The sequence below is a fragment of the Cherax quadricarinatus genome, unplaced genomic scaffold (genome assembly GCF_038502225.1).
Source record: "Cherax quadricarinatus isolate ZL_2023a unplaced genomic scaffold, ASM3850222v1 Contig5809, whole genome shotgun sequence".
NCBI lineage: Eukaryota > Metazoa > Arthropoda > Malacostraca > Decapoda > Parastacidae > Cherax > Cherax quadricarinatus.
Window position 1 is genome coordinate 1 of NW_027200835.1, and position 16497 is coordinate 16497.

General features: G+C 41.7%; 1 long non-coding RNA gene across 1 annotated transcript; it reads right to left on the reverse strand.

The window, feature by feature from the left end:
* Window positions 1-7415, reverse strand: LOC138852248 (uncharacterized). The gene is made up of 2 exons (XR_011391615.1): window positions 2716-7415; window positions 1-1656 (listed from the first exon to the last, which is right to left on the reverse strand). It is a non-coding gene; the product is annotated as an uncharacterized lncRNA (long non-coding RNA).
* Between the last annotated feature and the right edge of the window lie 9082 nt (window positions 7416-16497).

Here is a 16497-nt window from a genome sequence, read left to right on the forward strand (position 1 = left end):
GTTTTATAATCTTCAAATACTGTACCATTATAAAATTAGTATCAAATCTTGAAAGTGAAATAACAATCTATGAAAAATCACCCAGTCTTGTCTTTTGTCACAAGTCAAATAATGATGGATGAACACTAGTTTCTGATTATAAAAACAGGAAATAAGAGCTGAGGACCATGCATGACTATTCTTGATATAGAGGAAATAGGCCCAGGCTAATACGATTGGAGAGAGAGTTTTAAAAATTGCATATGGAGAGCCTAACGACCCAGTTAGGCAATTAACCATGACCCAGCACACACCAAGATAAACCAGGTCACAGATAGATTTACTCATTTTATGATGCAATGAGTAATTTTGAGCTCTACTTAAATTTCTGGGTCTTTCAGGTAACAGGTAAAATTGTGAGCCCACTGAAAAGTTATTAAGTCTCAAAATGGCTCACTACATCACAATTTGTTTACAGCTCCAACCTGCCACCACACAATGAATGATGCCTGCTATTGGTGCACCTCTAAGCAATGTAAACAAAACATGGGAATATAATTGTATTTTGATCATACTGCAGTCATGCATTTCAAATTTGTAGACAAAATTTTGCTTTTGTGTGCATGTAAAATAAGAGAAGTCGGTAATTTTAATCTTTACAGAAATCCTTTTAAAAACTGGTAGCAACACAAACTTGGATCCTTACAAATAATTTGAGAGTATCAGATCATGGAAAATGTTCACCTAGTGATGCACCAGAGCTGAATTATGCCACACAAGCAGACAACCTCTGGTGTCACTTTAGTATGGCTCCTTCTGTGTGTGATGTGGCCATTTCAAAGCCTGGGAGAACAATATTTCCTAGAGCTCATACTAGCTGACTGTGACACACATGAAGGATGCGGGGATAAGAGGGCTGCAACTAGCACTATACTATAGCATCTGAAGTATTTAAATGTTTAAAATACAGAAAATTGAACATTAACATGCAAAGGATCTGGGGCACGATATTTTATTTAATCTGAAGTGCTGTGACAAAATCTGAAAGTTTAACAAAATTCACATTAAAAATAAAATAAGAATGAACTGCTTTTAGAGTAAAATTACATTACTGGTATGTAGTTTAATGAAAAATAAACCAAGTTACTACTATAGAAAAGCAAAATATCTTTTTACTGCATATCCTGAAGAATATTAACAAATAATATAACTCACAAATTTTAGGAATCTGAAAAGGCAGCAATCTATCTTAAGATAAGTTTTTGTTTTTGCCACATGAAAGAACTCACAAAGTCTTCAGTAAAACTACTTTGCAAAAGTGTAAAGTGAGAAAATTACCTTTACTGAAACCCAGCTGAAGTTCTTTACTGTGGAATATTTTTTGTCGTACCACATAAGCTTTGCGTCAGACAGGAAGGAGAGCAAGCATGAGATCAATGATTGGAATTGATGGAGAGAGGGGAGAAGGATCAGGAGTTGGAGTGGCGGTGGAGGGTGGGGAGCGGGGTGAACATGGGGATGGTGGAGGAGGTGGGGGAGGAGAATTTCTGGATGAGAGGGACTCGGAGGAGGAGGATTTGGAAGAGGAGCGAGAGGCCGGGTCATGGGGTCACGTGCTTCAGCTGAGATTATGAAGGTCACTTAAGAATTCCTTTGGCGTCAAGATGTGAGTTGACCCTGCAAGATGGTAAAAAAGCAAGTAAATTACATACACAGTGTATAGGTATAGGTGTAATACATTTGATGTTTAATTCCACAAACACACAAGTATGGAGAGTTGGAAAAAATTCTGGTGTAATACAGCTCCTAGAACACTGTATTTAAAAACATAAAAGCTGCAAATATTATAATCCAAAATACAAATAGTAATGTCAAAATTTAAATAGATAATAAAATGTGTAGCAGTGAAAGTTAAGGACATCTTATGGATCTTCATCAGATAATCATTTAAGCCTGCAATAAGCAATTCAAGAATAGCACAGCACAAAGAAGTACATATTGGTAAGCCTAAAATATCTGCTAATGCTCAGCAGTTTTCCCACACAGTAAAGGCTTAAATATGTCAGTACAACAGTGCACGCAATCATTCACAGCCATCATTGTGTACTCCACAAACAATGTCACAAAAATGACTTGGCAATCATTCATTTCCTCTTAGCAAGCTGTTTTCCTTTATTCTTGCTCACTGCTACGTCTAATATATTTTCCGTATGTGTGCTGCACCATGTATTTTTCCTCACATTCACCTTTATCAGCCCAACTTCCTGGTAAACCTCTTCTTTGCTTGCCTTCTAACTCCTTGTATACACTTTTTCCCAACTTGCATTATACTTTTATTCTACTTGACCATACCACAATAGTCCACACTACTGAATCTTTAATCACATACTTTTGCACTCAACGTCTTTCCAAAATCTCCTTTTTACCATGTCTGCTCTCTTAATACCACAACTGCTCTTCAGATTCTCTTTCTACTGTTCTAGCTTAGTTCTTTATACTGTTATCAAGCAACTTACACCTGAACATTACAAGGTAACCACTACTTTTACTTGCAGCCTTTCAGTGTATCTTTCTTTTCCTATTTTTCTTTGCCCTTTCTTAATGCTACATTGCAAAGATAATTATATATTTTAACTATGAACAAACCCCCACACCATTTCATGTCCAGAGTACTTAAAATTTCCCTATCATAATTAAAATTTCCCTATCATAACAGGCCATATCAGCATTTCTTACCAAGGATGACCTCCCAGTTCTTGCCAGACTTGGTAACTTCATAAGCAGCACGCATCTCAGAATATGTGATGCCACCAACAACAAAAATTATGAGGCGGGGCATATTCTTGATGGCTGTTGCACTCTTGTCTTTATGCCAGTTGTACCGCACACTGGTGACAAAAAACACAATTTGTTGATTATTCCAACTGGTATTTGTTTCTGCTTCTTAAATCACATATGCATGTGTAAGGTAAATAGTAAAGGCATTGGGCTACGTGAAGTATAAGGAGTTAGAGGAAAGTAACAGTAAAGTCGGCAAACAAGTGTAGTACTGTGCATGTATACATGTAGGGTTTTGAAATAGGTCTTTCCATTCCTTGCTCAACCTCTGCACAGCTCCTAAGAGCTTACCAATTTCTTCATTCCTTATTTGCTGCACAATATTCACACTACACAGTGACAGATATATTTCCACATCCTCCATCCTGACCATGTTGCAACATTTTTAAACCAGTCTTCACACTCAAAATATTCAGCCCAACTACTTTCTGATGAAAACACTTTTTTATAATAATCAACAAGTTTAATTATTTCTAGACACCAAAACACACCTGCAACTTAATTTCTCTGATATTTCTGAAATCTGCTTCATGGCCTCTATTTACTTGTGGTCTAGAGGTGGATTTTGCCAGTCCACGTAAGTGCTTGAGTGCCAGTGTCAGTCTTCCTGCCAGTAGTCCATGATTTCTCCCTCACCCTTCTTACGAATGTATTCCCTGTGTGCCTATTTGCCTGCTACAAGCAAATCTCCATGTGGTTGACAAGGGTTTAGCAAGCACATTCAAGCAGGCTTGAAAGCAACACTCCAAGACAGCCAGGACAAGCTAAGGTAGCCTGCAGTTACAGCTGTCCTGATCCCCAGCATGTCTACGTAAATGTTCTAAAGTGTTCTTGCCGTACCAGTGTTTTCCTGTGTAGAGAAAGCAAAGCCATCAAGCCAGCCCAGGTAGTCCAAGCCAGCTCTGCCAAGGAAGCCAGTTTGAAATCTACTTTTAGTGTGTCTGCATTGCTTTGCATTGCCAGTAAAACACTGGTAAAAGCAAATCTTTACCTAGTGGCTTAGTTAAGAACAATTTAATGAGCAATGCATTACCTGGTAACTTCTTTGGCTACCAGAGATGGCTTTTCAAGTGGGACATGCCAGAGGTTCATCTATAAACATAGTAAGTTTCTGCTGATATGTTTGTGCACAGAGTGAAAATTCATCTGTCATTCCAAGACACATGTGCTAGAAGTGTTAAGTGCTGTAGGTTTGGAGTAACTATTTGCACGAGTATTGTGGGGGATTCCACTGACCCTTGACAGTGTGCAAGCATCAGTACCAATGTAGGCTTAATATGGCCGAGGCCTGGTGGGTGACCTTGAGAGTGGGACTGCAAGACCTGCATGCCACTTACACCCATATTGCCTGTCTAGTGAGGTGAATGTCCCTTCCTCGACCCTCCTATTCACCAGAATCCTTTAATTCATCGCCATTATCGTCATATGCAACAAGGGTGGGTTTAGCTGATCCAGGCTAAACAGCTCAAATCTTCCTACTCCAAGCAGTGTGAAACTGCTATGACAGCTACAAGTATAGGAGATAGGAGATGGTGTTGACGTCAATGATGGTGAAGGCAGATTTGAAACATATTTTAGTAAACAGGCTCAGAAAAAGAAACGTGGTTTCCAAAGAAAGCTTGCAGCTAGCAATAGAGGGGGGGAACACCCTCCCAAAGGTATCAGGCTAGATTTCCATAACAACATTGATCAAGAGGCCAAGTTTAAATGTTTTTCGAAGTTAGTGTAGACAACCCAGAGAAAACAGTCAAGCTTCTCCACAATGAGGATAACTACGTCTTTGTGACTAATGATCCAGCATTTGTAGACAAACTTCTCACTCATGAATATGCCACCATCAAGCTTCGAGCTGCCCCACCAAGGGCACCTAAAGTGCTTGTCATATACAACATCAATAAGCACTTGGATCCTAAATATCTGACGTCAGAGCAAGTTTCAAGCCCTCGTTGACTTCCCAACAATCTGATATTAGCCAAGTGGATTGGCCAGGGGACTCTGCCATGCCATATTCACTCCTGTGCAGTGCTCAACAGGTGCTATAACACAGCACTGTACATACCTCTTCAACATCAATGTTGTAAGTGTTAACGTTGGGGCCACACTGCCAGGAAATGCCCAGCTAAGTCACACTGGTGTGCAGTGTGTGCTAATGCTCATCCTTCTGAAAGGTGTTATGATATGATCAAACAGCAACAGACTGTTGCTAAACAATGTATCAATTGTAAGACCTCAGGAGTCACAGCAACTCATCTTGACTGCAGTGTGAAGGCTGCCTACATCGCAGCCAACCGCAGGGCTAGCACCTCACCCTGCACCCCCCATGATGACGCCCTAGTTCTACCAGATACCTCAAGCCTGAATACTGGCTCATGCCTGCCCTCAGACAATGGGGTTGAGCACTTCACCTGGGGAGCACATCAACAGAGGTCCATCATGTCTGCTGTCAATACCAGCCTAGCTCAGTCAGCTGTCAGTCAGCCACCAAACTCAGCTGACCGGGGCTTCACATCTCCAGACGTTTCAAGTCTTGCTCCTGTGGTATATAACCTGAAGTCACGCATAGGGGTATTGGAGAGAACAATTTCTTCTGAAACATAACTTAAGCAGCACAAGGAAATATGTGTACAGTGTACCAATAATAAGGCTGTCATTAATTCTGAAAGCGAGTGTAAGGCTGATGAACAAGGTAGTGGTGGAGTCCTAATTATGGTAATAACAAATCCAATAGCTGTGTCAGTAACTATAGTGAGCATCATTGATGTCTGTGTTCCTGCACTACTGTAAGTGTTAACCTTTCTCTGTTCTGTATTTTATGTCCTTTTATTTTTTATTCATATTTCATTGAAAAAATCACTCTTAGTGTAATTTTAACTTCTTTATAAAGTAAATTATTCCCTTTGCTCTGAGTAATTGTTTGCCTAAGTTGAAATTAAAAGTTAAAGTGTTTCATCAGTTCATTCTTAATATTTTCTTTACTGTTCTAAGCTGTATTTCCTTGTGTGAGATTTTTATTGAATTATTGACTCATTCTGCAATGACCCTTGTGCTGTGATTGGTCTTTCTTTCATAAATTTTTTATAGTGTTTTGTGCTGCAGTTCCTGATTAGTAGTTGTCACTTGCAATAGTACTAAAGTATAATTCAGTGCAATATTCTGTGATCCAGTTTTACATTTACTTGTGTTCTCAGTGCATAATACTTTAACCCTTTCAGGGTCCAGAGGCCAAATTTCAAAGTGTGCACCAGGGTCCAAGAATTTTCAAAAAATAATTTTGTTATTTTTTCTTATGAAATGGTAGAAAATCTTTTCTGAAGGTAATAAAACAAAAAGTATGAAATTTGATGGAAAATTTACGAAATTATGCTCTCCCGAATTTTGATGTGCCGGCGATATTTACACATCGGCGATTTTGCCAACTTTGACTCCCATTTTAGGTCAATTACAGTATTCTAGTCAACCAAATTCTTAGCTATTTCACTAGTATTACTTCTATTCTATCGATTAAGCACAAGAAATCACCAATTCAACTGTTTCAACTACAAAATAAAGTGACCGGAAATTGGTAATTTGGCCAATTTAATGCAAAGTTCAAAATATTCCATTTTCAAAATAGGGTCCAAAATAAACAATACAGGCATTCCTGGCACTAAACTAACATTTCCTCTGCTCATTAGTTACGTTTTCTGGCTTTACAAATGAATTCCATTTTGATTTTTTATTCACATAGTGAATTTTTATTCAAACCAAAAAATATAAGATTTACTGTTATGCAATACTGTAATAATTGTATAAATATCACCACTGGAGGTGATGTCCTGGTAGTCAGTAAATGTGGGGCTGATAGTGCTGTCCTGGGAGACAGCAATGGTGAAGCTGGACTTGCTGTCCTGGGAGACAGTAATGGTGAAGCTGGAGGTGCTGTCCTGGGAGACAGTAATGGTGAAGCTGGAGGTGCTGTCCTGGGAGACAGTAATGGTGAAGCTGGAGGTGCTGTCCTGGGAGACAGTAATGGTGAAGCTGGAGGTGCTGTCCTGGGAGACAGTAATGGTGAAGCTGGAGATTTTTCCAGGTAGTCGGGAATTATACGCAGGAAGGAATACATATAAATGACCTCATAGGGGACAGGAGCCGTAGTGGGGAAACAAGTGTAGTCGAAGATAAGATAAAACCAATATTGCAAACTAGAAATACCACAGGAAATAGCAAACAAGAGGACTCCACTAGCTATAGTGAGGATATATTACCAAAAATAACTGGTGGGAGCTCCATTGTTGGTGCTTGGGAGGATAGGAATAAGACAGGGAAACATGCACCAACAGGGAATACAGTCACAGAAACCCAAGGCAAACAGAAACCAAGCCTGTGCACATACTATGCACTTGGTATCTGCAGACATGGGAAATCTGGAAAAACAGACGGGACGTGCAACTATGACCACCCTAGAAAATGCCATGCCCATATGACAACAGGAAAATGCAAACTCCCTTCCTGTAAGCTTTTTCACCCTGAAATGTGTACCTCTTCAGTACAGGAAAGACTGTGCTATAACTTAAATTGCCAGGCACACCATCTAAAGGGTACAAAAAGATACAAAACATCCAGACCATGGGAAAACCTGGGTAGCCACAGCCACTCAAGAGGGAGAGGTTTTTTAGTGCCAGGAAGGAAAAAAAACTGGCAGGAAATGGCAGAAATCGTACACCAAATCCAGTCATTCCTGGAGTGGAACCACAGTCGATGGCCTCCACTCCAAACCAACAGATACAGATACTAATGCCGGAAAAAAAATCCCCCCCCAGTACCAACAATACCACCAGTCCGATGACATTCTTCTTTGCAAATATACAGGGTCTAAAGCCAGCAACAAACAACAAAATACCTTTCATCCGTGGACTGCTTGCAGAAGCAAAGGCAATGTTCGCGGCTTTCACTGAGACCCACATAAAGGATCACTTGGACAATGAAATATGGATCCCAGGTTACAACCTATACAGATGTGACAGAGTAAACAGGCAAAGGGGGGGAGGGTTGGCCTGTACATTGCAGAGTCACTTGTTTGCACAGAACTGCTAAATGCCTCAAATGATGTAGTGGAAGTTTTAGCAGTAAAGGTCGAGAACCAAAACCTAGTCATTGTGGTAGTCTACAAGCCTCCGGATGCAACATCCCAGCAATTCCAGGAACAGCTGTTAAAAATTGACCACTGTCTGGAAAATCTTCCAGCTCCTGCACCCAACATCTTGCTCCTGGGGGATTTCAACTTAAGGCACCTAAAATGGAGGAATATAGCAAATAATATTGTTGCAGTAATAACACCAGGAGGCAGCTCTGATGAAAACTCACACTCACACAAGCTTTTAAATCTCTGCACAAAATTCAATTTAAACCAGCAAATAATAGAGCCTACTAGACTGGAGAATACACTAGACCTCATCTTCACTAACAATGATGATCTGATAAGAAATGTCACCATATCAAAAACAATATACTCAGATCACAACATAATAGAGGTTCAGACATGTATGCGTGGAGCCCCAGACCGACATAATGAGACTAGTCATGAGGGAGCATTCACCAATTCAACTTCAATAACAAAAACATAAAGTGGGACCAAGTAAACCAAGTCCTAACCGATATAAGCTGGGAAGATATACTAAGCAACACAGACCCCAATGTATGCCTAGAACAGATTAACTTGGTGGCACTCGATGTATGCACAAGGCTTATTCCTCTTAAGAAAAAGGAGGAGTAGATGTAAAATAGAAAGAGACAGGCGCTCCCTTTACAGGCGACGGAAAAGAATAACAGAGCGGCTCAAAGAGGTCAATATATCTGAAATGCGTAGGGAGACACTGGTCAGAGAAATAGCAAGCATCGAACTCAAGCTAAAGGAATTTTATAGGAGTCAGGAATCTCGGGAAGAACTAAAAGCCATAAATGAAATCGAAAGAAACCCAAAGTATTTCTTCTCCTAGGCCAAATCAAAGTCGAGAACAACATCCAGTATTGGGCCCCTACTTAAACAAGATGGGTCCTACACAGATGACAGCAAGGAAATGAGTGAGCTACTCAAGTCCCAATATGACTCAGTTTTTAGCAAGCCGCTAACCAGACTGAGAGTCGAAGATCAAAATTAATTTTTTATGAGAGAGCCACAAAATTTGGTTAACACAAGCCTATCAGATGTTATCCTGATGCCAAATGACTTCGAACAGGCGATAAATAACATGCCCATGCACGCTGCCCCAGGGCCAGACTCATGGAACTCTGTGTTCATCAAGAACTGCAAGAAGCCCCTATCACGAGCCTTTTCCATCCTATGGAGAAGGAGCATGGACACGGGGGTCGTCCCACAGTTACTAAAAACAACAGACATAGCCCCACTTCACAAAGGGGGCAGTAAACCAACAGCAAAGAACTACAGACCGATAGCACTAACATCCCATATCATAAAAATCTTTGAAAGGGTCCTAAGAAGCAAGATCACCACCCATCTAGAAACCCATCAGTTACACAACCCAGGGCAACATGGGTTTAGAACAGGTCGCTCCTGTCTGTCTCAACTATTGGATCACTATGACAAGGTCCTAAATGCACTAGAAGACAAAAAGAATGCAGATGTAATATATACAGACTTTGCAAAAGCCTTCGACAAGTGTGACCATGGCGTAATAGCGCACAAAATGCGTGCTAAAGGAATAACAGGAAAAGTCGGTCGATGGATCTATAATTTCCTCACTAACAGAACACAGAGAGTAGTCGTCAACAGAGTAAAGTCCGAGGCAGCTACGGTGAAAAGCTCTGTTCCACAAGGCACAGTACTCGCTCCCATCTTGTTCCTCATCCTCATATCCGACATAGACAAGGATGTCAGCCACAGCACCGTGTCTTCCTTTGCAGATGACACCCGAATCTGCATGACAGTGTCTTCCATTGCAGACACTGCAAGGCTCCAGGCGGACATCAACCGAATCTTTCAGTGGGCTGCAGAAAACAATATGAAGTTCAACGATGAGAAATTTCAATTACTCAGATATGGTAAACACGAGGAAATTAAATCTTCATCAGAGTACAAAACAAATTCTGGCCACAAAATAGAGCGAAACACCAACGTCAAAGACCTGGGAGTGATCATGTCGGAGGATCTCACCTTCAAGGACCATAACATTGTATCAATCGCATCTGCTAGAAAAATGACAGGATGGATAATGAGAACCTTCAAAACTAGGGAGGCCAAGCCCATGATGACACTCTTCAGGTCACTTGTTCTATCTAGGCTGGAATATTGCTGCACACTAACAGCACCTTTCAAGGCAGGTGAAATTGCTGACCTAGAAAATGTACAGAGAACCTTCACGGCGCGCATAACGGAGATAAAACACCTCAATTACTGGGAGCGCTTGAGGTTCCTGAACCTGTATTCCCTGGAACGCAGGCGGGAGAGATACATGATTATATACACCTGGAAAATCCTAGAGGGACTAGTACCGAACTTGCACACGAAAATCACTCACTACGAAAGCAAAAGACTTGGCAGACGATGCAACATCCCCCCAATGAAAAGCAGGGGTGTCACTAGCACGTTAAGAGACCATACAATAAGTGTCAGGGGCCCGAGACTGTTCAACTGCCTCCCAGCATACATAAGGGGGATTACCAACAGACCCCTGGCAGTCTTCAAGCTGGCACTGGACAAGCACCTAAAGTCGGTTCCTGACCAGCCGGGCTGTGGCTCGTACGTTGGTTTGCGTGCAGCCAGCAGCAACAGCCTGGTTGATCAGGCTCTGATCCACCAGGAGGCCTGGTCACAGACCGGGCCGCGGGGGGCGTTGACCCCCGGAACTCTCTCCAGGTAAACTCCAGGTAAACACACCGAGCCATTAATTCAAATTAAAATTCCCCTTGAATATCAAAGTATTGCCTTATCTTGTCAAGTAAATTTCAGCGAGTTTTCCTTGCTCTGCAGTGTGTCTTGCACATTCTCATTACTTATGCAGATTAGTTAAGCATTTTCTCCCATTTAAGCAATATTGTGTAGTATATTCTCTCTGTTATTTTTGCCTTTTTAAATTCTCGTGTCCATTCCTTGCAGTCATGTCTCAAGTACTTTCGAGAGATATCATAGTGAATTCTGCCAGTCCAAGCAATAATGACTCAGAACAAAATTTAATTAATCCCGTGCTGAATAACAGCAAGACTCAGGCCTCGAGACTTCGGAACTTGACTCGTGACCCTTATGATGCTATGCCTCTGTTCAATGGGGATCCAGCCAACCTGGAAGCTTGGTTTACTGCCGTTCATGTTAGGGCGAATGCCTAGGTGGATGGCCTCCCATGCAAGAACTGTATCATTAGTATTAGGCAGTGAAGTCTAGCTAGTTCACCAGCTGCTTTGAATGTGTCTAATCTGATCAAGATGACTGACTTTGAAGGCCTCACTACGTGGGTAGAGTATGAGCAATTAATACGTAACTATCTTACCCCAGTGAGAGTGACTGACCCATACACTGTCCTTAGGGAACTAGTGTACACAGTACCTAGGCCAGGATAAACGATCCCTTGTGTAGACTGCCAAATTAGCAGCTTTTGGATCTATTAAGCAGTTAATGCTGCCTGCTTCCACGTATAACTCCAGTCCTCTAATTGCCAAAATGGAACCACTTGCAGCCCTTATCCACATGCGTGACTTGTGTCCGGAGGGAACCTTCCCCTACTATAGGCCTACATCATCTGCTACGTCCCATCCAGCACTGCCTCTTGTTTGTGCTACAGCAAAAACTCCCGTTAGAAATCATTCAAGGCCCTCGTCCACAGTTTTAACAAGTCCATCAGCAAACTTGTTGCAACTGTGGTTACCGTGGCCATGTTGCTGTTAATTGTCCTGATAGTTACCCTAAGAGGTGTCGTAATGATGATGAGTACCAGTCTGATCTGCCGTACTGTACATATAATAGAATCCATGGACATGACACATCTGAATGCAATGCTCTCTACAACCTTCAGTACTCTAAATCTTTCCCTGGTCATTCCAATAGCAGAACCAGGAGAGGAAACAGAGGTCGTGGTTCTCAGACTAACCAGAACCCGGCTCATTCTTCCAATTCAGGGGAATTCGAGCGCCCCAGTCAAACCGTCCCATGGTGACGGTAGGTGATAATGAGTACACCATCCCCGTTAGTAATTCTTTCGATACCTTAAGCACTCTTGAGAACGATAACCTTGATGTTGCTTCACATATCTCTGACGAAGATGATTTTGGAGATGAAGTGGAACAAACCTTCTCTGATGAAGACCCTCCTTTTAGTTTGCACATTACTTCCAATGTAAAGATAGGCCCTTTAGTACAAGCATCTGTTCATGTGCCCGTTCAGGTGTTCATGGACTCTGGTGCACAAGTCAATATTATCAGGTCTAGTTTGTTTAAGGATAAGTGGTTACGACATGTCCTCCTCATAGAGCCAACTACTGTAACCTCCCTTAGTGGAGTAGCTGGTTCTCACCTGCTTGTCCGAGGTCAGACTTCCCTCACCTTTTCTCTCCAAGGTCGAGATTTCACTGCTCCCTTCCTCATTGTTGACCAGATTAGTTTCCTTGGTGATCTACTGGGATTTGCCTCAGTGAGAGACTTACGCATTGTACTCAACCCTTACTGATGGCATGCCCAAATTGATGACTTGATCGTACCATTTTGGGATTATCAGCTTGGATCCGAGATCTGCCATACTGCCACAGAGTAAGAAGTTCAACTTAAGTCCTTAAAAGCCAGCGCATTTTCCAGTAGCGTACCCAAGCAATCAGGCACTAGTAATTGTCACTTTTGTCTGTGTTCCATCTACAACTTCAGGCGTGCAAGATAGTGCCCAGTTGCCTCAGGTGTCCGAGGACCCTCAGACTACCTTGAGTGCTCAGCCTATTCCTGCAATGTATGCTAGTTTGAGTAGCAGTTCCTCTACAGGGGACACCTTGTTGGAAAACAACTACTTGCAACTAGTCATGCCATCCCTTGTTGATGTCACAGGCCACGACAGAAATGTCTTTCTGTAGATGTACAGAAAGACGTTTCTGTCGTGGCTAGTGCCCTCACTAGTGTCTGTTGTTGTTCCTTGTGTTCCAGATGGTGATAACGTCCTAGTTAACAGCGATTCCTGCAAAGTAAAGGGTTTATTTGTTGAGCCATCATTACATGTTGTAAGAGATAGTAAGATCCACTTCTTCCTGGCTAACACTTCTGGTCACAGTGTTCGACTTAGATCAAATACCAATATTGTAGACCTTGTGCATTACCCTTACCCTGTGCGTGCAGAGAAAGATTTGACACCTGACCAGTGGGTTGGTGCTACCTCAGCAGGGGAGAGCACATCTACTCCGTCAGACCATTCTACCCCATCAATTGAGGAGAAAGACTTAGCTCCTACTAACTTCCCAGACGAGGTCAGGCGCTTGTTGAGTCTGTTGAACAATTATCGTAATGCCATTGCCTTACCAAGTGAAAAGATGGGTTTAACGAACTTATTTTCCCATCATATCCCACTTGAACCTGGTACCCGACCCATTTATATACCTGTGTACAGAATGCCTCATTCACAAGTTGCTGTAGCAGAAGAGTTGATCAATCAGATGCTTGATGGAGTTATTGCACCTAGTAATTCACCCTGGAATGTGCCTTTGCTCCTAATAACCAAGAAGGATGGTACCTGGTGCCTAGAGATTGATTTTAGGAAGTTAAATGCGAAAACAATTCCAGATTGCTTCCCGCTTCCTGTACTTGGTGACCTTTTATGAACCATCGGAGGTAATAAAGTTTTTTCGACCCTAGACTTGTTACAAGGGTTCTGGCAAGTCCCTTTCCACGAGGACAGCCAAGAGCTTACTGCATTTTCCACTCCTACTGGTCATTATCACTTCCTCCGTATGGCATTCGGATTACGATCCTTACCTATTACATTCTTGAGGCTAATGACCAATATCTTCAGAGGCCTCATAGGCAACACACTTACAGTGTACCTAGATGATGTAATCGTCACGTCCGAGGACATGGACAAGCATTTGGAGCTGAGTATGCTTGAAGAAGCTAATTTAAAGATCAAACTGTCAAAGTGCCAATTTTTCAGATCTGAAATCAAGTTTCCTGGTCATGTAGTCACTCCTAGAGGGGTTACGACTGACCCAAGTTACTGCTGTGTCTAATTTTCCATCTCCCAAAACTGCTGATGCTGTAAGATCCTTTGTGGGCTTAGCAGCTCTTCTAACTGAGTTGCTTAAGAAAGATGCTCCTTTCGTTTGGACCTTCCATTAAGAAAGAGCATTCCAAACACTAAAAAAAAGTTAACTTCTGTTCCAATCTGGAAATTCCCAGATTTTTCTAAACCCTTCTCTCTGACAACTGATGCTAGTTCAATTGGCATAGGTGCCATACTAGCTCAGAAGACTGATACAAGTACAACACAGTTGCATCTGCCAGCCGAGTCCTTACAAAGGCTGAACGTAATTATACAGTAACTGAGTAAGAAGCTTTAGCAATCGTGTGGACTTTGAAGCACTTCCGAGACATCATATATCAGTATCCTGTCCATGTTTTGATAAGATCATGCCGCACTGATTCCCTTGTTCCAGAACAAACAACTCACTGGAAGATTAGCCAGGTGGTCCTTGACCATCCAAGAGTTCAACCCCACCTTTGAACCATTGCCAGGCAAGTTGCAGACACTCCATCTTGACATGTTAGTATAGTGACTGCAGAGCCTCCATTTAGTGCCAAAGAGGTAAAGAATGCTCAAAGAACAGATCCCGTGTGGTCTGGTGTGATCTGATTCCTGCTCCAGGAAGACCTTATTCTGACTGTGAAGCCACCAGCACCAATCAGTGACTTTGTTATGAGCCAAGAATTACTGAATCGAACAACCGAGTTGGGTACTCCAAGCAGAAGGGTATACCAATTAGTAATTCCACAGTCACTTGTGAATGTAGCCCTACAGCTAGTTCACGATGCACCAGGTGTTGCACACCCTGGTATGGATCGTTCTGTGAAACAAGCCAGAATGAAATATTTTTGGCCACGTATGGAAAATGACATCTCTGAGTATGTCAAGAGATGTAGTGTTTGTATACAGCATAAAGGCACTATTAATGGCCCTAATCCTATCCAGGCATATCCCACCACTAGTGAACCATGGGAAAGAGTTGCTGTAGACTTTATTAACTAATTTTCAGTGCTCTCTTCAGGGCAACAAACATCTGTGTTATGGTAGATCATTTCACCAGATATTGTGAATTAGATCCTATTGCAGATAAGACTGCCGAGACTGTAGCTAAAGCTTTCAAAAAGCGTATAATCTGTAGACATATCACCCCCAAGTCCCTAGTAACAGATAACGAAGGTGAATTCTGTAATGAGATTCTTGAAAATTTGTGTAATTTGTACAAGATCTCTAAGTCAACCATTGTTCCAAATCATCCTGCAAGTAATGGTTTAGTGGAACAAACCAAAAAGAAAGTACTTGATGTCTTGAGAGCCACTATCAACTCCAATAGTGAAACTTGGGATGAGGTCATACCTGATGTTCAGTGTGCTATAAATTCTGCTTATAATGCTTCAATAGGCGACACCCCACATTACATGCTGTATGGTGAAGATAAGCGTTTGCCTTATGAGTTGTTAGATTTTGTGCTGAAACCCAATTATAACCCTGATGACTTTGTAGCAACTCGTACCAGTCTAGCTCAAAGTGTTTTCAGAAGAATCTGAGAAACGCTTCATAAATCAACAGCAGAATTTACAAGAGTAACTAATACTCGTGCTAAGCCGACCAAGATTAAAGGAGGTTCGAGAGTAATGCTGACTAACTTCAATAAAACATCTGAAATGCCTAATACAGTGGACCCCCAGTTTGCAAAGTCATCGGTATCCGATAAATCCGGTATCCGAAGCATTATATCGCAAAAAATTTGCCTCGGTTCCTGTTACAAAACCCGGTATGCGATACGGTTCGTACGAGACGTGTCCACGTGTGGCCTGAACTGCCCCGTGTGTGCCAGTGTTTACAAGCCAGCCAGTGTGCGCGCATCTAAGGATACATTCGGTACATTCCATATTATCCATATTATCACTGTTTTTGGTGCTTGTTTCTGCAAAATAAGTCACCATGGGCCCCAAGAAAGCTTCTAGTGCCAACCCATCGAGACCAAGGGTGCTAATGACTATTGAAATGAAGAAAGAGATAATTGCAAAGTATGAAAGTGGAGTGCGTGTGTCGGACCTGGCCAAGTTGCATAGTAAATCCCAATCAACCATCTCTACTTTAGTGAGCAGGGAAACAGCAATCAAGGAAGCTGTTCTTGCAAAAGTTGCAACTGTGATTACAAAACAGTGATTCCCCTTCTAAACATTAAAAACTTCGACACTCTCCCCTCCTCCCATCCCATCAATCATCACCAGATCTTCATTAAAGGTAAGTGTCAATTATTCTATTGTTATTACTGTTATTGTAATTATTCTATTGCATTAAACTTAATATTTTATGTGGTAAAAGTTTTTTTTTTTTTCATACTTTTGGGTGTCTTGCACGGATTAATTTGATTTCCATTATTTCTTATGGGGAAAATTGATTCGCTTTCCGATAATTTTGCTTTACGATGAGCTCTCAGGAACGGATTAATAACGTGAACCGGGAGTCCACTGTAT